The following is a 26,326-nucleotide window of genomic DNA, read 5'->3' on the forward strand; positions in this document are numbered from 1 at the left end:
ATATAATCCACAAAATATACAAATACTGTTTATCAGCCCGACGTAGATGTAAATCTGATTTCGCCAATGGAAGTTGCCACAAAAATTAAACATTATATTAAAAAAAAGGCAGAGCAGATTAGATTCAAAGTCAAGCAAGTGTACTGGTTAGTCGGAAGATATTCTCAACTTGACTTGAAAGCCAATGGACCTATGGGGCGCAAAAGCACAAAAGCCCGTTCGCCAAAACAAAGTCCTACGATTGGTTACCAATGTTTATCGCTATGTAACCAACGAAGAACTGCACGACTACCTCCAAAACAAATGGATATACTACGTAATCATGAAAAATATGACATGATGTTGCTATATCATAGCAAAGAGGAAGCAATACAGCCACTGGATAACACGCAGGAAATCAGAAGATTGAACTGAACTAAGCCGCATGAACTTGTATAGTGTATTTTTAACTTAAGTAGTTATTTTTATTTTTATTTGAGAAATACCTAATGACGTATTAATCCCATACTCGCTTTTCTTGTATATTAATGCAAGTATAACATAACCTAATGCAACAATGTAAAATAAAGGCTTATGTATGAGGCTTCAACATGAAGTTGATTAGGAATGTATTCGATACGATGTAATATACAGTAACACAAAACATCAGTACATGCACCTAATAACAGGTCTCTCGAAAAATCCCCGGCCTTACACATAGATAGCACTACTAGCATTAAATCTATATGTTTTTTAGTTAGCCCTAACCCTCAAAAGATGCATGTATAAATTTGACAGCTGTCGGACCATTAGTTTGTGAATTATAGCATTTTGAGTGAAGCAACTTTTGTTAATGTGAAGAAAACGGATAAAAAGGAATTTGGCGTGTTGATAAATTATTGCTTTTTGAAGGGAAAAAATACAGTTGAAGAAAAAACTTGACTTGATGCCAAGTTTCCGGACACTGCCTCAGGAAAATCAACCATCAAGGATTGGTATACTAAGTTTACACGTGGTGAAATTATTATCGAAGACGGTCAACGCAGTGGACGTCCAAAAGATGTTACCGACGAAAACATTTAAAAATTCCACAAAATGATTTTGAATGACCGTAAATTGAAACTGAATGAAATAGCAGACACTCTAAAGATATCAACTGAACGTGTACATCATATAAATCACGAATATTAGGGTATGAGAAAGCTCTGTGTAAAATGGGCGCAGCGCCAGCTCACTTTTGACCAAAATCAACGACGAGTTGATGATTCGGAGCAGTGCTTGAAGATGACCAAGCGTAATAAACCCGAGTTTTTGCGTCGATATGTAACAATGGATGAAACATGGCTCCATCAATTTATTCGACAGTGTTACAATCGACAGTAGACTGCAGACGATGAACCCACTCCAAAGCGTGAAAAAAACACAACAGTCAGCTGGCAACGTTATGGCGTCTGTATTTTTTGATGCGCATGGAATAATTTTCATTAACTTCCTTGAAAAAGGAAGGGCCATCAACAGCGACTATTACATAGCGTTATTGGACCGTTTGAAGGACGACATCGCCGAAAAACGGCCGAAAAAGAAAATGCTGCTTCACCAAGACAATGCACCGTGTCACAAATCAGTGAAAACGATGGCAAAATCCATCCATCTACCGTATTCTCCATATCTGGCCCCCAGCGACTATTTCCTGTTCTCAAATTTCGTCGAATGAAGAGGTGATCGCTGGAACTAAGGCCTATTTTGAAGCAAAGGACAAATCGTACTACAAAAATGGTATCGAAAAGTTGGAGGGTCGCTATAATCAGTGTATCATCCTTGAAGGGAATTATGTTGAATAAATAAAACTAATTTTGCCAAAAAATATGTTTTACTATGGTGGGCCGGAGACTTTTCAATTGACCTATTATTATATCAGTGCTTTTGCTATAATTTTCTATAAATTTACTTTTGTTGATTTCTTTCTTTATATAATGCACTAGTAGCTATTTTATCCAGTACTATGCTTAAACCAACTGTCTTTATTCTGTGTATATATAATAAATAAACCGCAAAATAACTGAATAAATCAACTGTTACGTCGCCATTAAGACCGTTCACTTTTTCGCCTCGTTGTTATCTTACGTTAAGCTGGAAATTACAGGAGATTGAAACGGTTTCCAGCAGACGAACGGTCCCCGAAATTAAATAGGAGCAGCCGACGGTTACGATAATATTTAGTTTTGTCGGTGAAGAGGGTCCCGTTACAAAATCAAGAGCCATTCAAATTTCCAGTCGGTATTGTAGCCGCGTCGTTCGGAATAATTCCGGCTCTTAAATATTTATCGCGACGAGTTCCCGGAGGGCCCTGTTTATTTTGTCGCCTCGCGCCAGTCCGCCGCCTCCTCGGCGACGTTTTAATGTTTAAGGCGGCTATGGGCACTTTTTGTGCTTATTTCGTTCGTTTTGCACGGGGCGCAGGAGTACGCTGGATGGATGGGTGTTGCTGTTGCTGCCGCTGCTGCGACAATTGTCAAGCTCGACAGTCGTTCATTTTTAGTTTATGTACGGCAAGAAGCGTTTATTGTTTAAATAACGGAATGAACAGGTAATAAGATGATGTCGTGTATACAAGACCGATCGCTTAAGAATTGGACCCGTTAGATATATTAGTTTGTTCAATAAGTTCATGAGGATGAAACAGAAATCAAAATATATTTTGCAATATAATTTCCCTTGAACTCAATAGGGTTACTCTAAGGATCCTCTATTTGAGTGCATTACTATGTTGATGAAAATCGTTTCCTACTACAGATATTTTGTGTTGTAAGAAAAGCCACTAGTAAGAAGAAGTTCAGTTTAGAGGTGACAGTCTTTTAATTTCAACAAAGTTACTTTGGTTTCGCAAAAAAATTACAGTAGAGTATATATATTACAGGAGAGTATTTTTACCAGACGCATTTCTAATTTCACTTGTGGTGGCTGTTGCGTCTAACCCCGCAAAGCCAATTTGGACGTTTAGCGATCGTTGTGAGTACTATTTTTAACCGGAAAATTATATATTATATGTATTTCCCTAAAAAATAAATACTTATCACAAAGACAATGTTATTTATAACATTATAAATTGGCGATAGAAATGTATATTCACAAAGTACAACTGTAAATTACTTTTTGCCGCGCCTAATGCGTCAGATTGATTGGATTGTTCCGGTTGAGGAGAACGCAATTTGTTTCTCTTTTTCCGGGCTTAGCCGCCCGGGAAGGTATTAATAGTGAGATATCAAAATCCGCGCTTCCTCCCCGAAATCGTCAGATAAATCGCAAAGACGAGGGTCCGATATCGGTGAGGATAAACCCCATGTCCGAAGTAACAATTAATGCAAACCGAACGTTTATCTATGAACGGAACGATAAATCAGGCCTTAGGAACGGACCGTTGTCGGTAAAAATTTATCCTGTGGATTTCGGGGACTGCTAAAAGTTATCCGGGAAGTTGGAGGGTTTCGAACGGCAGCTGAAACGGTTTTGGACCTATGGATCGGGCAGTCGGACAGGCCTAATTGAAACTACATCACCGGCATCACATTAACGACGGTTAAAATGGATTAGAGCTGTTACAAACCGTAAATATTCAGTTATATATATTAAAATCCAATAGATCGGAATATTTTGGTTACAAAGATAAAATATTGGGTGTTTACCTATGCTCTGAAGATTTTTCACTTTAAAAAGTTGATACAGTAAAGGTTGAATACGATTTAGGGCGACAAAATCAAATAAATGGAGGAATTAACAAAGGACAATAAAAAGTAAAAGACGGTTTGCAAAATGTTCCACTGAAACTTCTTCTCAACATCAATAGTCAAACTTTAGGAAACCAAGCAATAAAACCAAAGAGACTAAAATAAGATTATCACTTCCAATAACCCAAATTTGGCCAATATAAAAAATTATGCAACTGTGCATGGAATATTACAAGAAGTAAAAACTTACAAATTAACAGCTTTGGGTAACGATATATTCAAGATAAATTTATAAGATTTAGTGAAGTATCATACATATTAATATATAAAGAAAGAACCGATAATATATTAATATACCAACTAATTGTAGGTCTAAAGATCAAAATTGTATCACTGCTCAAAAAGACATCACTTTTGTCTCAATCTAAAAAGTGATGGACGCTTCGCCACGCTCAGCCCGAGATGCTAGGTGTGTTAAGTATGTAGACGACATACCTCCGAAGACTGTAGGAAACCTCACTTTGTAAAGACTAAATTAATGAACGCTAATATATCAAAAGACTTGAGAGAGGTGGTGAAAAACAATTTTGAGAAATAAGCCGGTTTGGTGGCGCATTCGTAAAGGTGACAGGATGGTCCCTCCTACTGTTGCGATAGTCGCGGGTTCGAGTGCTGTGCAGATATATATATATATATATATATGTATATATATATATATATATATATATATATATATATATATATATATATATATCTTAACTTAATATATTTTATAGTTGATCCTTTTAAGTCCGATAAGTCTTCTCCAATTCGGTAGATATATTCAAACTACTGTAGCACTTCTCTGTTTGTCGTACACCTAGAATTTACGTAGCTTATTAAATCTTGGCTATTTCGAGATCGGAGAAAGTCCCGCAGTTAAGGGGAAGGGTCGACAAAATAAGTCTTTGGAAAACCATATATTCCATTCATTATCGCTACATTAGTGTAGAAAATGTTTTTGTAAATTTGATATAAGATCATGGTCGACAGTTGTGCGTTGATTTCAAATTGCTGTGCATGCTACTTTCACAAAAAGTTGGGTTACTAAATTGCCTTGCTCTTTATGTCTATGTCTTTAACAGACACCGAGCAAGTCATTGGACCAAAAAGAGTTAACCGCCGAGGCATTCTAAAGTTGGTGAAAATAACGTTCTTCAAGAACTATAGGTTTTTGAAGCAATTTGTACAATCATTTGCCCAAGATGAATATTGCTTCAAATACATAGTTTCAAAGTTTCCAGGCCTCTCAGAAGCAAAGGCGAAGGAAGATATCATGATGAAATTTCATATGAAATATCATGATAAATAGTGGCTCATGACTGAGCCACTATTCGTCACAGCCATGGAGGGTCCTTAAAAAGAAGGGTTAGTTTTACATTTTAAAACATTTTAGGCAAATATAAATAAATCGTTAAAATAGTGCTGAAAGTATTTCAAGTTTTAGGTTACGTAATTAGTTAATTAGTTACCTTCCGGAAAATTTCAATGAAAAATAATAATTTCAAATAGAAAGTTATACCAAGAAAAATGGGGCGACTTTATAATATCAAACTACTAATGGAAGCTTGAAAAATGGCGCTATTTCTTCCAAATTCTTACATTACAACATAACATTTCTAAGATGATAGTAATAGTAAAATGGGTTTTGAAATGTATTTGCGTGTATTTTTCACGTTTTATCATCATTCGCCATTTTACTCATCGACAATATATCTCAACGATGACGCCAACGTAAGAAATACTCCATAAAGTTATGGCAATAATAACAAGCCATTTTCCGTGCGATACATTACGGAAATGCACCGTATAAAAATGTATGGCGCATTACGAGTCTGCAACTCTAGCTGTAAAAGCTCGTCGGAAAAATCGGAAGGAAATATTTCAGAATGTATTCCGAGCAACTGCTCCTAATTTTCCTTCGATATTTGTAGGGAATTTTCGAGACGTCCCGGCCAACTACGTCCGTTATTTCCAACTACATCTTCCATGTTTTCTAAATGAACGTTGTCAAATATGAGCGCGGTTTTGAAAAATCGAAAATGAGAAAGGGGCCGGATCGCGGAGGGAGCAGCCGTTATTCACGGTCATTACGGGCGGTTGTAGTCTCTTACGCGAGGGAGCACAGACGTAATCCATTCTACGGTTTATTGTATCTCTTTTATGTAATCGTTCGATTTCTTTGCGGCTTTTAAGAGCACGAGATCGTAAACAATGATTTAATATTAAGTCGGTCGACCTTTTTGTTTCTGATTTTGATATACCGTTTATATACTTCTACATTATGCTTTTTTTTGCTGAGTTTTTGACTCACCATATTTATTGGTTAAAATACGAAATATTAATGTAAATAACAGGTCAATTGAAAAGTCCCCGGCCTACCATAGTAAAATACATTTTTTGGCCAAAATTAGTTTTTTTTTAATCAACATAATTCCCTTCAAGGGTGATACACTTATTATAGCGATCCTCCGACTTTTCGATACCATTTTAGAAATACGATTTGTCCTTTGCTTCAAAATAGGCCTCAGTTTCAGCGATAACCTCTTCATTTGACGATCATTTTTACCCAACGAGCATTATTTTGAGATCTGAGAAGAGGAAATAGTCGGCGGGACAGATTTGGAGAAAGCGGTGGATGAGGAAGCAATTTGAAGTCCAATTCATGGATTTTTGCCATCGTTTTCACTGACTTGTTTTCCGACGATTTCATCTTTCAAACGGCCCAATAACGCTGTAATAGTCGCTGTTGATTGTCCTTATTTTTTCAAGGCAGTCAATGAAAATTATTCCATGAGCATCCCAAAATACAGACGCCATAACCTGCGTTTTCCCAAGCTTGAATTGATGGAGCCATGTTTCATCCATTGTCACATATCGACGCAACATTTGCATAATTCGGGTTTATTACGCTTAATCATCTTCAAACACTGCTCCCAATCATCAACTCATCGTTCTTTTTAGTCAAAAGTGAGCTCGCGCGGCACCCACTTTGCACAGAGCTTTCTCATACCCAAATATTCGTGAAATATATGATGTACGCGTTCAGTTGATATCTTTAGTTTATCAATTTCAATTTACGGTCATTCAAAATTATTCTATGGATTTTTTAAGTGTTTTCGTCGGTTACAACCTCTTTTAGGTATCCACTGCGTTCACCGTCTTCAATGTTCATTTCACCACGTCTAAACTTAGCATACCAATCCTTGATGGTTGATTTTCCTGAGGCAGTGTCCGGAAACTCGGCATCAAGCCAAGTTTTTGGTTAAACTGTATTTTTCCCTTCAAAAAGCAATATTTCATTAACACGCAAAATACCTTTTTATCAATTTTTTTCACAATAATTAAAGTTGCTTCACTCAAATTGCTATAATTCACAAACTAATGATCGGACATCTGTCAATTTTATACACGCATCTTTTGAGGGTTGGGGCTAACTAAAAAATGTGTGTTAAAGTGTGTATGTAATTAAATTATATTCTAAGTCTTCTCCGTTTGATTTAATTGTACATCGTCTTTTGGAACATAGTATTTTTCATTATCTAAGGATATATATTTTATTCAAATATGTTTTTTGTTGAATCTGACAACTATTGAACGAATATTTTTCTAATTATAATCATATTATAATTACTCATTTAAATTTTTTTTAGATACGGTTTTAGATTTCAAATAATAATCATAGATTTCTTCATAATTATATTTTCAATCTTTCAGTTTATCTTATATCTTTCTCTATCTCTTTTTTAGATATGGTATTAATAGTTTATTGACTTCTCTAACAGAGTCTATAGTTTAGGTGACATTTTCATGAAAAATATATTTTTTAAGTTTTTGTGTATTTATATATTGCAATATATATATTTTATATTGTCTGAATATAAATAAGTTTATCTATAATTTAATTTCTTTCACAATTTAATGATCTGTGATATATATAAATTCATATATTCTTTTAAATTTATCGTTCTACACCGTGCAATATATATCGAACGGAAATTCGACTTCTTGTTGCTAAAAAAGAATTAACAATCATGTTAAATGTATGTAATTTTATTATTATATTAAATCTTCCCCATATGCATTAGTTATTTATTGTTTTTTGCAACATACTATATTATATTTCATTATTAAAAAATAAAGTAAAATAATATTATTATTAAAAATAGAATATTTTTCTGTAGAGTTTGGTACGAAATTTTTTTTTAAGTTAATTGAAGTTGTAAAATGCAAAGTACAAGGTAATCAAGGTATCATCAGTAAGTGACAATTCTTGGAAGTGTTTAGAACGGATTATTCTACATTTGCATTTTATTTTCTGTATAGTATTTGTATTCTATTAGTCCACATTTGTATTTTTTCAGTAATGGTTTCAAAGGATATTTAACAATAAAAATAAAGTTAATATAAAATAAAAAATCATTGATATATAGAAAGATTTAACTATTCATAGTTTGTGGTTAATAGGCTCAATATAATATAATTTTATCCACTCTAATGTAATCTTTATTTTTGCAGGTTACGTGCCCTAGATAGTGCGCCGAGTTCAGGGTAAGTAACACTTATTAAAACATATTTTACTGCGTCGGCTTATTATATTTTTCCGCCTTTTATTTAATTTTAAAATAATTTGCTGTCAAATCTAAATTTAACCTTACTGAGATATTATCGAATATATCGAACATTATGTTGAATAATTGAAATTTAATAAAATATTTTATTAAAATTTGTAAACAATATTATAAAGAATATCAATTACTGTATCTGTAAATCAATATATGGCTTTCTTATTCATTAGCACATTGGTGATAAGTAGTTTTCTTGTTAGGACAGTATTCATTATGAGCCAATTCTGAAATGTAGACTTCGAATCAGATATTTGTATAATAGATTTATATATTAATATCATCTAAAATGACCAGACATTACGGGACGCAAAGATGCTAATATTTTTAACTAAACAAATTTCTTATTAATATATTAAAATCTATCTATCTATCTATATATATATATATATATATATATATATATATATATATATATATATATATATATATATTACTAATTATTACACTTTACAAATACTAACATTATATTGTTATAAAAATAGCGGATGAGTATATGTCTTCGGATGTGCATTTCGATTGAAAAATTGACTCAATAATGATGTGAACAATCTCAATCCTAAAAAGGATCCTGGAATTGACGATATTTCACCTGGGATATTAAGAGAGCTGCCATGAAAAACAATAATCATGTTGATATTTATATTGCATGCCTGTTTGAGACTGAACCATGTTTCGGAATGTCAGAACAGTTTGGACCTTACAGGCCAGTTTTGCTGCTACCTGTGATATCAAGATTATTCGAGAAACTGCTGTTAGAATGCACTAAATCATTTATAGAAATACCAATAAGTGAACAGAGTAACAGCAGTTGTTGAAAAGGCATTCGAATAAAACAAACATTCCCCTGAAATATTCCTGGATTTCTCACAAGCTTTGGACCCGATATAGTATTGGATTAATTGGATTAAAAATGAGCAAATTTCTACCGCGGAATTACTGCCTAGTGATGGAATCATATATTTAGTGTCTATTAGTATAATAGTGTCTCATGAAGGGGCATTCTGAACACTTAAACCTATTTCAGCTGGAGTTCCACGAGGTAGTGTATTGGAAACACTTCTATATCTGCTCTGTACTGCTGATACCCCAACAACAAAAAAACAGTGCTTCGAACATTTGCTGACGACACAGTTATAATGGCAAAATATGTATCTCTGTCTAAGGCTATAGAGCTAGTAGAAGTAGCGGTTAACAAGATCTATTCTGGCGAATAATGCTTAACAGCTCTAAATATATCAATCTTAATTTTACTTTGCGGCATATTGACAAAGACTGTCCAATTCCTCAAGCAGAATCAGCTGAATACCTCAGAATATATCTCGATGGTAGGGTAAACTGGTAACATCACAGGCAGAGCAAATTAAACTCGAAGTCAAGCAATTGTACTGGTTATTCGGAAGATACTCTCAACTAGATTCTAATTTAAATATATTGGTTTATCAGCCAATCATAATGCCTATTTGGACCTACGGGGTGCAAATATTTGGTGGCACTAAGACATCAAACCAATTAGTAATCCAACACACTCAAAATTAAATTCTTCGAATAATTACCAATGCCTATCGCTACATAATAAACGAAGAGCAGCACCATGATCTCGGAATGAATTGGTTACATAAAGTGATCCAAGATTTCGCCCCAAAAACATGAAACCAGGTTGCTAAATCACAGCAACGTAGAAGCAATACAGCAACTGGACAACACACAAGAAATCAGAAGATTGAAGCGAACCAAACCACATGAACTAATTTAGGGTATAAGTGCATTTTTAACTGTAGATTATGTATATTAGTTTTATTCTAATTTGGGAAATGCATACTGGACACAACTGCCTTCTATATTTATGAAAGTATAATAGAACAGTAGTAATAAATGAACTTGTAAATTAAGATTGTACTAAGCATATCGAATGTAAGATGTAATTAATAAAAAAAATATAGTGAGGGGAACCAAGAATTGACCAAAGAAGTACAGATGGGTGGTGGAAATAATAAATAGCATCAATATAACATAATAGCATATTATATTCTTAAATATGTTATAAAGCGTGAAAACGTAGACTTTTATGTTAGATTTAGTAATAGAGCCCAACGACTCGTCTAAGTTATCTGGTTTTAGTTTTGGGGCGTAATGTTGGGAGTGGGATTATTGAACTCAAAACATCTGTCATCTAGTCTATATCGCCAATATAACTTAAAAACATAACGTTTTCATGAAGTTGACGCATCATTCCGTTTCGATTTCCTTACATATATTGACAATATTTAGAACGGTATGTTTATGAAGAAACGAATAACTTTGTATTCATGTTAAATAACCTTGAGTTGGTAAATTTAATTCCTTTTCAATATTAATTTTTGTCAACTTGTTATTAGTATTAGCTTTATCGAGTGACGAAACTAGACAAAAAAACTGTTTGTTCCATCAATGTTATTGGTAAACTTCGTCACAGTTAGACTTTGAGAATGTGTAGAAGCTTAGAGCAGACTATGGAGGAAAAGATATCAAAACAGCTGTACCCACATTTTAAATTAATGTTGGTGCATGATTAGATTAAATTTTAAGTTGTTTAGCATGTTAAGATAGTTAAAAAATTGAAAGTTTGAGGCATATTCACCATAAATGACATGTTTTGATTATTGTTTGTTTACTGGAGAATCATTTTCTTTTGAAGGTCTAGAAATTTTTGTTAACAATATCATCATTTAACAAAATTACATTTTACAGAGGAATATATATTAAAACTTTATTAAGTTTTCTCTTTGTATAGACCCCTTTGCCATATGTAGTCCAAATTTACTGCATTTACGCCGTATTCTGAATATCTAAAGGCGGCGATATGATGTTATTAGTATTTGCTTTATCGAGTGACGAAATTAGACAAAAAAACTGTTTGTTCCATCCATGTTATTGGTAAACTTCGCCACAGTTAGACTTTGAGAATGTGTAGGAGCTTAGAGCAGACTATGGAGGAAAAGATATCAAAACAGCTGTACACTTATTTTAAAATAATGTTGGTGCATGATAAGATAAAATTTCAAGTTGTTTAGCATGTTAAGATAGTTAAAAAATTGAAAGTTTGAACCATATTCACCATAATTGACATGTTTTGATTATTGTTTGTTTACTGGAGAGTCATTTTCTTTTGAAGGTCTAGAAATTTTTGTTAAAAATATCATCATTTAACAAAATTTACATTTTACAGAGGAATATATATTAAAACTTTATTAAGTTTTCTTTTTGTATAGACCCCTTTGCCATATGTAGTCCAAATTTACTGCATTTACGCCGTATTCTGAATATCTAAACGCGGCGATATGATGAATTATATGAGCTTAGAGCAGACTATGGAGGAAAAGATATCAAAACAGCTGTATACATATTTTAAATTAATGTTGGTGCATGATAAGATAAAATTTCAAGTTGTTTGGCATGTTAAGATAGTTAAAAAATTGAAAGTTTGAGCCATATTCACCATAAATAACATGTTTTGATTATTGTTTGTTTACTGGAGAATCATTTTCTTTTGAAGGTCTAGAAATTTTTGTTAACAATATCATCATGTAACAAAATTACATTTTACAGAGGAATATATATTAAAACTTTATTAAGTTTTCTTTTTGTATAAACCCCTTTGCCACATGTAGTCCAAATTTACTGCATTTACGCCGTATTCTGAATATCTAAAGGCGGCGATATGATGTTATTAGTATTTGCTTTATCGAGTGACGAAATTAGACAAAAAACTGTTTGTTCCATCAATGTTATTGGTAAACTTCTTCACAGTTAGACTTTGAGAATGGGTAGGAGCTTAGAGCAGACTATGGAGGAAAAGATATAAAAACAGCTGTACACATATTTTAAATTAATGTTGGTGCATGATAAGATAAAATTTCAAGTTGTTTGGCATGTTAAGATAGTTAAAAAATTGAAAGTTTGAGTCATATTCACCATAAAAGACATGTTTTCATTATTGTTTGTTTACTGGAGAATCATTTTCTTTTGAAGGTCTAGACATTTTTGTTAACAATATCATCATTTAACGAAATTACATTTTACAGAGGAATATATATTAAAACTTTATTAAGTTTTCTTTTTGTATAAACCCCTTTGCCATATGTAGTCCAAATTTACTGCATTTATGCCGTATTCTGAATATCTAAATGCGGCGATATGATGTTATTAGTATTTGCTTTATCGAATGACTGTGAAGATGAAAAATGACAAAAAACTGTTTGGTCCATCAAGGTTATTGGTAAACTTCGTCACAGTTAGACTTTGAGAATGTGTAGGAATTTAGAGCAGACTATGGAGGAAAAGATATCAAAACAGCTGTACACATATTTTAAATTAATGTTGATGCATGATAAGATAAAATTTCAAGTTGTTTAGCATGTTAAGATAGTTAAAAAATTGAAAGTTTGAGCCATATTCACCATAAATGACATGTGATGATTATTGTTTGTTTACTGGAGAATCAGTTTCTTTTGAAGGTCTAGAAATGTTTGTTAACAATATCATCATTTAACAAAATTATATTTTACAGGGGAATGTATATTAAAACTTTATTAAGTTTTCTTTTTGTATAAACCCCTTTGCCATATGTAGTCCAAATTTACTGCATTTACGCCGTGTTCTAAATATCTAAAGGCGGCGATATGATGTTATTAGTATTTGCTTTATCTAGTGACGAAATTAGACAAAAAACTGTTTGTTCCATCAGTGTTATTGGTAAACTTCGTCACAGTTAGACTTTGAGAATGTGTAGGAATTTAGAGCAGACTATGGAGGAAAAGATATCAAAACAGCTATACACATATTTTAAATTAATGTTGGTGCATGATAAGATAAAATTTCAAGTTGTTTAGCATGTTAAGATATTTAAAAAATTGAAAGTTTGAGCCATATTCACCATAAATGACATGTGATGATTATTGTTTGTTTACTGGAGAATCATTTTCTTTTGAAGGTCTAGAAATTTTTGTTAACAATATCATCATCTAACAAAATTACATTTTACAGAGGAATATATATTAAAACTTTGTTAAGTTTTCTTTTTGTATAAACCCCTTTGCCACATCTAGTCCAAATTTACTGCGTTTACGCCGTATTCTGAATATCTAAACGCGGCGATATGATGATTAGTGGCCCCTGTCGGTGGATAAAAGACGATTTTTCTCGGCGTTATTTTTTCGGCTTCCTCCTCGGCACCGTCTAAAGCGTCGAAACCACATCGTCGACGCCTCGCCTCGAGGGGCTCCCCCGGGCCGCCCCGAAAAAAAAACCGATTAGGGTCCCACAGCGTAGTCATGTACATGAAATAAATTATCAGGCAGCTAAATATGGACAAGACAAGCCAAGATGGATGAATGGGATGTCGCTTCTCGCCGATTTCTTTCGTCGTTTTTTTTTCTCTCTCCCGCTTGGCCCGTTTCTTCCTCTTTTTTTCTGCGCTTTATTTCCCGACCCGGGATTTGGGGCCGGGCCCCCCGGAGGGATCACGTCGAGCCCGAACTCTCTACGGAGGGAGGGAGGGGTATTGATTAAACAGTGCAAGTTAATCCGTTTAAGATTCGATTAGGAGTAACGAGCTTCGCGAAATTCTAAATTGACGTCTGTCTGATGGGTTATGTCGAAACTAAACCTTAATTGTTTTGTTACATGATTTTTCATTATTTATCTATTGCCATTTTTTTACTGCTTATATCTTCATACAAGAGTAGATACTACGTATGGGTTAGATATTCCGGGTGTATCGGAATTTCTTTGCCGTTTGATTCTTTCGGAAATAACTACATAATTTTGAAGAAAGCGCCACTTTACCGCGTCTTTGGGCCTATTCTGGACGTTTTTGGATCAATGCGTGGTTTAAATTGATCATTTGTTGTCGGTAACGATCATTATTAACTGTTTCAACAGTTTATAATACACCACCAAGCACTCTGGTCCCACCAAATACAGAACATTGTCTTGCCACCAAAACTATTTAGTCTTGCAGTCGATCGGTCGGCTTAACCAGGTGATAACCATGATTTTTTACGCTTATGGTTTTCAGAGTAAATTCACTTTTCATCACCCATCACTACTCGATGCAGAAATTACTTCTTATCATGCCTTTCAAGCAACATTTCATAGACGGTTTTTCGATTTTTCACTTTCCTGTCATTCAATTGATGTGGCACCCATCTTATCATTTTTTGGTTCTCCATTACTTATAATCGGTCTCTAATCGTTTATTGGGTCATATTGAACTCTTTAACGTCAATTCTTTATGAGTTTAGGTTTATTCTTCTTCCAATAATTCTTGCAGTTTCGCATCTTCAGACCTTTTCAGCTTACCAGAACGCTTTGTCTTGCACATCGAAATCGCCACTTTTGCATTTTTTGTTTACCGCAAGTTTCTACCAACTCACGATGACGTTCATCTGATTTTTTCCCTTGATTAACAAAAAAAATTAATGGTGCCCGTTTTCAACCATGAAATATGACGTTTTACTTTCACAAAATATAACATTTATAGCTTTGAAGATTCACGTTAGAAGAATAAGTTGACATACATATCGAATCCTAGCTACCTCTGTTAAAAAAGCTGGTAATGACTTTTCGGTACACTTGGTATGTATTATTCCAGTATAAAATAGAGACCACGTATAATTTAGGTATATCTCTGAGAATTATGTATAGAGGCCATAGAGAAAATAATATCAACGCAATATAGTTGCATGTTGTTGCATGTTAATTTACATCTATATGCTTTGTTTTGCAAGCATTTAACAAGCGATCGGTGAAATTTGTGATCTCCCAGATGTTATATGATATTTCATGGGCGACAATATATATTATAATGACCGAGAATACAAAACATTGTAAAATATATCCGCGAAGAATAACAGTGGGTGAAACCCAAAGTTAACTAACATTAAAAATTATTGTGAATGATTGAATTACTCACTTGAGTAAAACAATTTCAAAAAAAGCTCCGCAAAGCTAACATTCATTGAAGGGCTGTGACAACTGCGAAAAGTCTCTATGCTTTAGTTTATTATAGTTCTGACCTAAAATACATAATGCAAAACAACCAATATATGAACCTTCTAAAAAGATGAATAAATAAATCATATATACATTCTTAAATTAAAGTGGATTATTTTCTTTCCTTATTATTCTTTATTTATTCTACTCTTCGATGCTTAAATATGAGGTTTGATTAAAAGTAATGTAGTAATCCGGTAGCTCTATATTATGTCGTTCTATGTTATATTTCTTATTAACTAAGTTGTTTATTGTAATATTCTTTGCCACATTAACTTATGTAACTTATACTGTTGAAGAAGAAAACAACGAATATAGTCACTACCTGTTCTTTGTACAATTACCCCTAGAAAACCTGATAAATTTGAAGTTAATAACAACAATATTTACACAGAAAAATTTGCAAGGATAACAGTGTCTCTCTAGAATCATTTCGGGTGCCATAATACCTTAAGCAAGAATATTTTCCTTAGAATGTCCTCTATCGTGCGTTTTAAAAAAATCTTAAAATTTAAATAAGACTTACAATAATTTAGTTTAATTAATATTTATATTATGAATATGAAAAACAGGGTTATGAGATTCTAAGGAGGTAAGAAAATTATTTTATTGTGAACACAGAAAGCAAATGATTTTTTAAAATTTACACATACCTTTTCTTCTCACAGCTGTATATACCTTTTAACAAAGCGTGTGTATTATTTTGTTGCTATTAGAGAACGTAATATATCAAAGTAGAATTAGAATGTTTGATAAACACTGTTTTAGTGATAGTAATTTTATCCCTTTATATTTGTTTTTGCCTTTTTTAATCATAGTATAATTTCTTCAAATGATGAAGTCATTCAAAAATACTTTGTGTTGCTGTTGGTAAACATTGTTACAGTTAGAGCTTGAGTGTTAAGGAGTTTAGAATAGCTAATATTGTTATATGATGTCACGAATCATGTTGCTTAATCTGTGAACATATTTGGAATGTTGAAGGCACGAAGTAATATACTGTCGGTCATATTCATCAGGCATTTATTTAAGTGTCAAAATTTGAATTAAAAATGACTTTATTGAACAAAATTATTTCTACAGAATATGTTTTGGAAAATATATAGAAAATTTAGTAATTTATTAAGGTCTCTACATGTAGTTCAAATTTATTGAATTCTAAATAGGCGACAGGGGGAGTAAATAGTTTTCAGGATTATATTAACAAATATTTGGATGAAATATTTACACATGTCTCTTTTTACGCTTAAATATACTTTTCAACGGAACTGGTAGATTATTTGGTCTCCATTACAAAAAGTGTTAGTGGGAACATACCTTTTAACAAAGCGTGCGTATTATTTTCTTGCTATTAGAGAACGTAATATATCAAAATAAACTTAGAAAGTTTGATAAACACAGTTTTAGAGATGCTAATTTTATTCTTTTATATTTGTTTTTGCCTTTTTTTTATCACAGTATAATTTGTTCAAATGATGAAGTCATTCAAAAATACTTTTGTGTTGCTGTTGGTAAACATCGTTACAGTTAGAGCTTGAGTGTTGAGGAGTTTATAAAAGTTAATATTGCTATATGATGTCACGAATCATGTTGCTTAACCTGTGAAAATATATGGAATGTTGAAGGCACGAAGTAATATATTGTCGGTCATATTCATCAGGCATCTATCTAAGTGTCAAAATTTAAATTAAAAATGACTTTATTGAACAAAATTATTTCTACAGAATATGTTTTGGAATATATATAGAAAATTTAGTAATTTCTTTAAGTCTCTACATTTAGTTCAAATTTGCTGGATTCTAAATTGGTAACAGGGGTAGTAAATGGTTTTCTGGATTATGTTAATATATGTTTGGATGAAATTTTTACGCATGTCTCTTTTTGACGCTTGAATATACTTTTCAACTGAACGGCTAGATAATTCGGTCCTCATTACAAATAGTGTAAGGATTTTATAAACAAACTGCTTTGAAAGTTTAGGAACTAAAACTTTTACAACAAAAAACAACAGAAAATTTTATACGACTAAATTAATATTTATTTATTTATTCGTCCCGTGTATGTACATATTTTAATATACCTCCTTTGATATGATTGCTTAGGTTCTCGTGTCCTGGACCATCCAATATTAAATTTAACTTCATAGCTCTCACGTATGTGACTTCTAGTTAAAATAACTTCATTTCGAATGACTCATTCGGGAATTGCATCGCATTCAACTTCCGTTTCCGTTTTTGAATTTTAAATAAAAATATGGAAGTTAATTTATACGACACTTCACATAACATATTTATTGTACAATTGCCATTGAAAATTACTTTTGCATGGTTTTGAAGTTAATTTATTTTATGCCGACTCCGCGATCGATTCTTGTTTTTGCACAAAATAATTTTATTAATTGCTTTAGATTGTTTGATTCATTAGTATTTTAATACTGTTATCTGAAATATTTAAAAAGCCAATTTAAGCGTTGGTTGGTTTCATTGTAATCCAGCAAAGGTATTTACGAGGGTGGTTGAAATAGGATGGATACAAACGCTGTAACGCATGTTTCATCAACGAATTGTCATTCGTTTTTTAGTGTGGGAAGGCGTTAAAAAGACGGAAATTTTTCTTCGTTTGCGAAATCAGTTCGGTAGGGAGTTCATGGGTAACGATAGCAAGGAAGACCGCGACCAGCATGACACCAGACAAGATTCGCCATGTAGAACGACTCATTTTGGAGGACCGTAGGATGAATGTTCGAGACATTTCGGCTGAACTCGGCATCAGTATTGGTAGTATAGAGTATTTCATCCACGTACACCTTCAATATCGCCAAATAACGATGATTTCCTAAACTGTTGAAGTTCGAGCAAACATTTTTGCGGTTGAAATTTTATCGCCGCTTGTTTACGCGATACGAGGCAGAGGGGGACTGTTTTTTAACACCAATCTTCACTACAGACGACACATGGGTACACTATAACAATCCCGAAAGCAAGATGTCGTCTAAAGAGTGGATGAAGAAGGAGGAAGGGGCGCCAGTCAAAGCGAAGACAACCAGGTCCGAGGGTAAGGTTCTGTATACGGTGTTTTGAGACCGGCGGGGCGTGCTGTACGTCCATTTCCTGCACACCCAATGTACCATTAATGCTGCATACTACCCTAACCTTCTGAAAACACATGTGAAACCTGCTTATCGCTCGAGACGTAGGAGCATTCCAGTTCGAAGTGTGATTCTTCTCTAGGATAACGCGCCCCCTCATACCGCGCATCTTTGGCATAATTGCCGGCCCGGATTTATCACTCTGCGACTATCACATGTTGACTGAAAGAAGCCCTCGGAGGTCAAAGATACAACACCGACGACGGGGTAGAGTATATGCGTACATGGCTGTCCGAGTTGCCCAAGGAATTCTTCGATACCGGCATCAAAAAACTACCGGAAAGATTCCGGACAAAATGCGTAACTAGTGATACTTCCATATCTAAAAAAACTGTAATTTTTTGTAAATTTTTTCAATAGTAAATATAATTGTCAGAGTATTTACCTCGATCATAATTGAACCACCCAGGTATAATTAGTTCGAGGTGTATTATTTTATATCAAAAATTAGTTGTTGAATAAAAGCAACTCATCCCGTCTCCTCAATTTGTATTGTTGATTATTATTAGGATCCCGTATTAGGACACAACTGAGAAGACTCTTGACAAAAATAAATTTGTAGCTATATTTATAGATGTGCTCTTGTTATTGATGTTAACTTGTTTCTGCTTTGGGTTGAGCGTTGGAGCTAAAATGTCTTTATATAAAAATGACATGAAAATACGTTATTTTATCCATAAGCCATGTTGAATTGATATTTTAGACACCTTACGACTGTTCGGATCATCGTCATTTTATTATAAAAAAAGAGGATCATGGTGAGTCATACATTAATTATATATGTTGCGAAATTTGTACACTAATGTCGTGAGAGTCTACGAAGCCTGAGATATGGCATCAAAATGCAAAAAAAGTAGAATTTGTTTAATAATAAAATGCTCGCTCTGCTCTTCGGTCTATTCCCAAATTAACATTTTATATCAAGTCTACTCTATGCCACACAAAATATAATAAAAATATAAATTAACAGATAGGAGATGTCAATCAATGAATGTGTTAAAAATTAAGTGATATTATTCCAGACCTAGGATGATCTGAAGAATAAATGGAAACTTTGGGAATCTAGGCTACATCGAAATTAAAAATATTTTTTTTGATTAACATTCTTAATGTTTCTAACTGTGTAATAAGGAACTAATACATGTAATTTCTTAATGCAATATTATTTTTTCTTATATAAACTTCAATCGAAAATTAATAGTATTGCTCTATCAAGTGAAGAAACCATCAGAAATGTCATGCATGAAATTAGTTCTGAAAATAAATTATAAAAATAATATTTCTTATATTTTTTAAGTGCTTTTTCTAGTTCGATAATAATTTTTGGGAATACTTCTGAGCGACTATACATATTTAACTAATTCTTACTGCATGTTACCAATTAATTAGTTCAACAATATGTCCGAAAACATTTTTTGCCTGCTCTATTTGATACCCGCTATTTTTAAAGAAGCCAGCAATAATAGTTTATAGAACCCAGTGTCGTTGTGTTACCTATCACACAAATAATTTTAGTCTTAATTTATTTCATTGTTAAGAGTTAATACTGTTATAGTCTTAGTTAATAATAAGCTAGTTAAATATAATAAGGCCTCAAAATATAGGCCTAAACCTACGTTTACGCAATCGTTGATTTTATCAGACTGAAGAGCAGCATAAACGCAATCCAGCATAGTTTCAGAAGAGTTCAGGAGAGAGTCCAAAATACATACTGTCAAATGTAAACGTTTGTTGTATAGATAAAAAATTCAATAGTCCGTTATGTCGCTGATATATCGAAGGAAGTAAAATTTAAGGTTTCGACTTAAATCTCTTAGATTATGCTGCAAAAATGCCTCCGGATTCATTACTTTCTAGACAAGAACCTCTATCAGTGGACTTCAAAAAAAATTAGTGGAAATTAAAAAGTCAAAATGATATTTGGACCGAATACATTGAGGAACAGTTGTTAGTACATTTTTAACTTATTTTCTTCTACAGTAACACACCTCAATACATATACACATCATGCATTTCTTTTCAATCGGTGTATTAGAAACATTCGCATTCTACTGCGGTTCATATTTTTTTTATCATTATTTAATTATTACATTGTTACTAGTCGTTTTCGACTAAGCTACAATTTGTCTTTATGATAACTTAAATCTTGGTATATAACTAGGAAGACCCATCTAGTCGTTTCCGACTAAGCTACAATTTGTCTTTATGATCATTTAAATCTAGGTATATAACTAGGAAGACCCATCGGCCCTATCTCGGTCTCTGGTAAAATAATGTTTATACATGTCACTGCTGTATTTTTTATTATATGCTACACTACACAACACTACACAAAATCAGATGGTTTGATTCTTTTGAGTCTGTGTCCTGTTCTGGTGGTGACCAAAAGCTGCATTACTTCAATATTCTCGTGAGAATGGAGTCTTTCCTCATGTCCCCTGGCAATTCTCTTGATTTCTTGACTGACTGTGGATATTTGAAGGTCTCGATGTAGGTAGTCAGTCCTGTAGTATTTGGGTGCGCCCACAATGCTTCTCAGGAATTTGTTCTGTAAAATTTATATTTTCTTTATGTTACTATTTGCAGAACAACACCATATTTGAACTCCGCATGTTCATATAGGTTAATTTTTATTTTCCAAGCTTGTGTCCAATTATTTATATTGTCACTTGCCTGTTGTAATTTTTGCGTAGCTTCTTCGCTATTGTCTCCGACAGTGATACTCGCAATACCACCAGCAAATTTAGCCATCGTAATATTCTCCATTTGTGGTATATCACAAGTGTATAGTAGATAAAGCATTGGCCCCAGTATACTTTCTTTTGGTACACCTGCTTTAGCTTTTTTTAGTATAGAGTAAGCTTCTTCTTGTTTAACTTTAAACATTTTGGCTGTAATGTACGATTTTAGTAGTATGGTGTCTTGTTTTGGTAACATTTTCAGTAGTTTATGAACAAGACCTTCATGGCAAACCTTATCGAAGACTTCCAAGGTTCTATGTTTCTTCAAGGACTTTATGTTTCCTTTACAGATTCCATATTCGTGCAACTCACCATCGTGATGACTTAAGTCAACGTTGTATCGTCAAAGGTGGAGCTAAGCAATATAACATTATGCGACTGCAACAACCCTTATACGAAGACCATATGAGTCTATTAAATTGTTTAAATCTTTCTTAAAAATGCTGGCCTCGAGTGATCATAAAATGGAGATAAGATCAGACAAAGTGGAACCAATATTAAGTTAAATTTGATAGTGATAACCATCAGAGTATCTCCATATTATGATTATTTCATGGGTAGAGTTTAAAGGGAATATTTGGTCTCATTTTCTTCATTAGTATACCCCTATGAGGTCTATCACTTGCAGATGCTTAAAACCATCTATTATAACTTAAGCTTAAAACTATCTCTTATAAGTTTACATGAGTGGCGTTTACAAAATCAGATTTAGATATTTTGCTATGAAGGATTCCAAAAATATATCCGCTTTAGTTAGCCTCCTAAAACTCACCATTTTTCTAACGCAGAATTTATATATATATATATATATATATATATATATATATATATATATATATATAAACATAAAATATTAATATCATTGAAGTTTTAGGTACATGAGTCCTTTATTTCATTAATTATCGTGGTTATTATCGTTTTCTATTGCAACTTTTATTGTATTGTAATTAATTAGTAATTAGTGTGAGAAGTATAAAGGAGTGTATCCAAATATGTGGTAGTTTAGTAAAAAAGCAGAGTTAAGGTTCATTGTTTTATATGTTATTTATATATATATATATATATATATATATATATATATATATATATATATATATATATATATATATATATATATATATATATATATATATAGATAGATATATGCAGCAGAGTGTAAAGAAAATATTTGGTCTCAGTTTCTTCATTAGTATACCTCTATGAGATCTATCACTTGCAGATGCTTAAAACTATATCACCATACCATATAGAAAAGTATTCGCAGTGTTATATTTTATCGACTTTTTTTAAATAAATACTAGTTTTTATGAAACAAACTAGGGTGAATATTTATTTTGATCTAAGCATCTAATTTATATATCTGAAGAGGTGATTATCGGGTATGTTTCCTTTAACTATTAAACCTTGAAGACCATATTGTATATGAATTTTCACATTTTCTAATTTAAATTGGCCTTTCGAAATAAATATAATGAAAATTACCTTTTGACCAAATATTATAAAACTTTTCGCATTTTTCGAGTTATATTACAATTAAATAAAAATATTTTGAATATAAATTGTAATCATATTTCACCGTTGTTAAAATGTACACACATTAAAAATCCGGAATAAGCTTTATTAATAATCATGTGTCTAACAAGAGGACGTTTCACGTATATGTTTCCAAATAATTCGTTGTTTGTTTGTTTTTTCAATTAATAATTCTTTCATTAACGTACAAATATACAGGATTATGCCAATTCGGATGCCCTCTAATTACCGATTGAATTAAAAGATATCGAATTACGCTGTATTTGTTTACGTTATTTCGTGTGCTCCAATTAAAAGTTGATATCATGTGGCTTGAACTGATTAAATAAATATATTTGCACATAATAAATAGGATATTTACATGAAAAAAATGTATTGTATTTTATGACAATTTAGCCAATTTACAAAATGTGCTCTAACTATACATTCTCGTTGATTATATTTGTTGCCATGTAGATTTATTAACAAGTGGAATTATGATGATATCTAATAACATATTTTTACATTAATCAAAATATTTATATTTCTTCAATAGAAGTTGTCGAATATTAATAATCCATAAACACCAACATTAATGTAAACAAAACAGTATATTTTCACGCAACATACGTTAATTGTACATAGATAAGTATAAAACTCAATGATTAAAATCAAATATTGTATAATTTTTTTCTAAAGTCTTAAAATTATTTCTTGTATTCTATTACAAATTGATCTATCATAATAAGTTATACTTCAAGTCACGCAATAACTTAAATTACATACGTTATCCGTTGATAATAATATACTCGACGAACATGAACATACTCTAATTGTATAAACTCCTTGATAAAATTTAAACCAAATATTGCTTTATTTTTGTTATAATCTTAAAATTAATTCTTTCCTTTTTTAATTTAACTGTCATAATAAATTATATGACAACACGTCAAATATAATCGTTATATACTTTAATATTGCTCTAAAGATTAGCAACAACTTCACTAGCTACTCTAACTCTATTAACTCGTTAATAAAGTCAAACATATCCTTAAAAATTGTAGATATTCTATATTTACTCTTTTATTATGTAGATGAATAGTATTTATTACTCTGCTTTGTATTATATATTTATTACTTACTATTTCTTTAAAAAATATTCCTTAAAATAAATTAATAAAAGTCTTAAAATTATTTCTTGTTTTCTATTACAAATTGATCTATCATAATAAGTTATATTTCAAGTCACGCAATAACTTAAATTACATATGTTATCCGTTGATAATAATATACCGGACGAACATGAACACACTCTAATTGTATAAACTCCTTTTCCTCTAATTGTATTAATTCTTTCCTTTTTTTTAATTTAACTGTCATAATAAATTATATGACAACACGTCAAATATAATAGTTATGTACTTTAATATTGCTCTAAACATTAGCAGCAACTTCACTAGCTACTCTAACTCTATTAACTCGTTAATAAAGTCAAGCATATCCTTAAAAATTGTAGATATTCTATATTTACTCTTTTATTATGTAGATGAATAGTATTTATTACTCTGCTTTGTATTATATATTTATTACTTACTATTTCTTTAAAAAATTTTCCTTAAAATAAATTAATAAAAGTCATAAAATTATTTCTTGTTTTCTATTACAAATTGATCTATCATAATAAGTTATACTTCAAGTCACGCAATAACTTAAATTACATATGTTATCCGTTGATAATAATATACCGGACGAACATGAACACACTCTAATTGTATAAACTCCTTTTCCTCTAATTGTATTAATTCTTTCCTTTTTTTTAATTTAACTGTCATAATAAATTATATGACAACACGTCAAATATAATCGTTATGTACTTTAATATTGCTCTAAACATTAGCAGCAACTTCACTAGCTACTCTAACTCTATTAACTCGTTAATAAAGTCAAGCATATCCTTAAAAATTGTAGATATTCTATATTTACTCTTTTATTATGTAGATGAATAGTATTTATTACTCTGCTTTGTATTATATATTTATTACTTACTATTTCTTTAAAAAATTTTCCTTAAAATAAATTAATAAAAGTCATAAAATTATTTCTTGTTTTCTATTACAAATTGATCTATCATAATAAGTTATACTTCAAGTCACGCAATAACTTAAATTACATATGTTATCCGTTGATAATAATATACCGGACGAACATGAACACACTCTAATTGTATAAACTCCTTTTCCTCTAATTGTATTAATTCTTTCCTTTTTTTAATTTAACTGTCATAATAAATTATATGACAACACGTCAAATATAATCGTTATGTACTTTAATATTGCTCTAAACATTAGCAGCAACTTCACTAGCTACTCTAACTCTATTAACTCGTTAATAAAGTCAAGCATATCCTTAAAAATTGTAGATATTCTATATTTACTCTTTTATTATGTAGATGAATAGTATTTATTACTCTGCTTTGTATTATATATTTATTACTTACTATTTCTTTAAAATATTTTCCTTAAAATAAATTAATAAAAGTCATAAAATTATTTCTTGTTTTCTATTACAAATTGATCTATCATAATAAGTTATACTTCAAGTCACGCAATAACTTAAATTACATATGTTATCCGTTGATAATAATATACCGGACGAACATGAACACACTCTAATTGTATAAACTCCTTTTCCTCTAATTGTATTAATTCTTTCCTTTTTTTTAATTTAACTGTCATAATAAATTATATGACAACACGTCAAATATAATCGTTATGTACTTTAATATTGCTCTAAACATTAGCAGCAACTTCACTAGCTACTCTAACTCTATTAACTCGTTAATAAAGTCAAGCATATCCTTAAAAATTGTAGATATTCTATATTTACTCTTTTATTATGTAGATGAATAGTATTTATTACTCTGCTTTGTATTATATATTTATTACTTACTATTTCTTTAAAAAATTTTCCTTAAAATAAATTAATAAAAGTCATAAAATTATTTCTTGTTTTCTATTACAAATTGATCTATCATAATAAGTTATACTTCAAGTCACGCAATAACTTAAATTACATATGTTATCCGTTGATAATAATATACCGGACGAACATGAACACACACTAATTGTATAAACTCCTTTTCCTCTAATTGTATTAATTCTTTCCTTTTTTTAATTTAACTGTCATAATAAATTATATGACAACACGTCAAATATAATCGTTATGTACTTTAATATTGCTCTAAACATTAGCAGCAACTTCACTAGCTACTCTAACTCTATTAACTCGTTAATAAAGTCAAGCATATCCTTAAAAATTGTAGATATTCTATATTTACTCTTTTATTATGTAGATGAACAGTATTTATTACTCTGCTTTGTATTATATATTTATTACTTACTATTTCTTTAAAATATTTTCCTTAAAATAAATTAATAAAAGTCATAAAATTATTTCTTGTTTTCTATTACAAATTGATCTATCATAATAAGATATACTTCAAGTCACGCAATAACTTAAATT

The 26,326-nt window shown here is 31.5% G+C and overlaps 1 protein-coding gene across 2 annotated transcripts in view; it reads left to right on the forward strand.

Moving 5' to 3' along the window:
* Positions 1-26,326, forward strand: part of LOC143203530 (uncharacterized) — a 667,483-nt gene that overhangs the window by 134,236 nt on the left and 506,921 nt on the right. For both annotated transcript variants that reach the window (XM_076415722.1, XM_076415723.1), the window contains exon 3: positions 8,262-8,294. The gene's annotated coding sequence lies outside the window, so the exon portion shown is untranslated. The remainder of the gene's footprint in view (positions 1-8,261; positions 8,295-26,326) is intronic.

The sequence above is a fragment of the Rhynchophorus ferrugineus genome, unplaced genomic scaffold, assembly GCF_030347505.1.
Source record: "Rhynchophorus ferrugineus isolate W39M unplaced genomic scaffold, kcgeb_rfMv2 rfM10, whole genome shotgun sequence".
Classification (NCBI taxonomy): Eukaryota; Metazoa; Arthropoda; class Insecta; order Coleoptera; family Curculionidae; genus Rhynchophorus; species Rhynchophorus ferrugineus.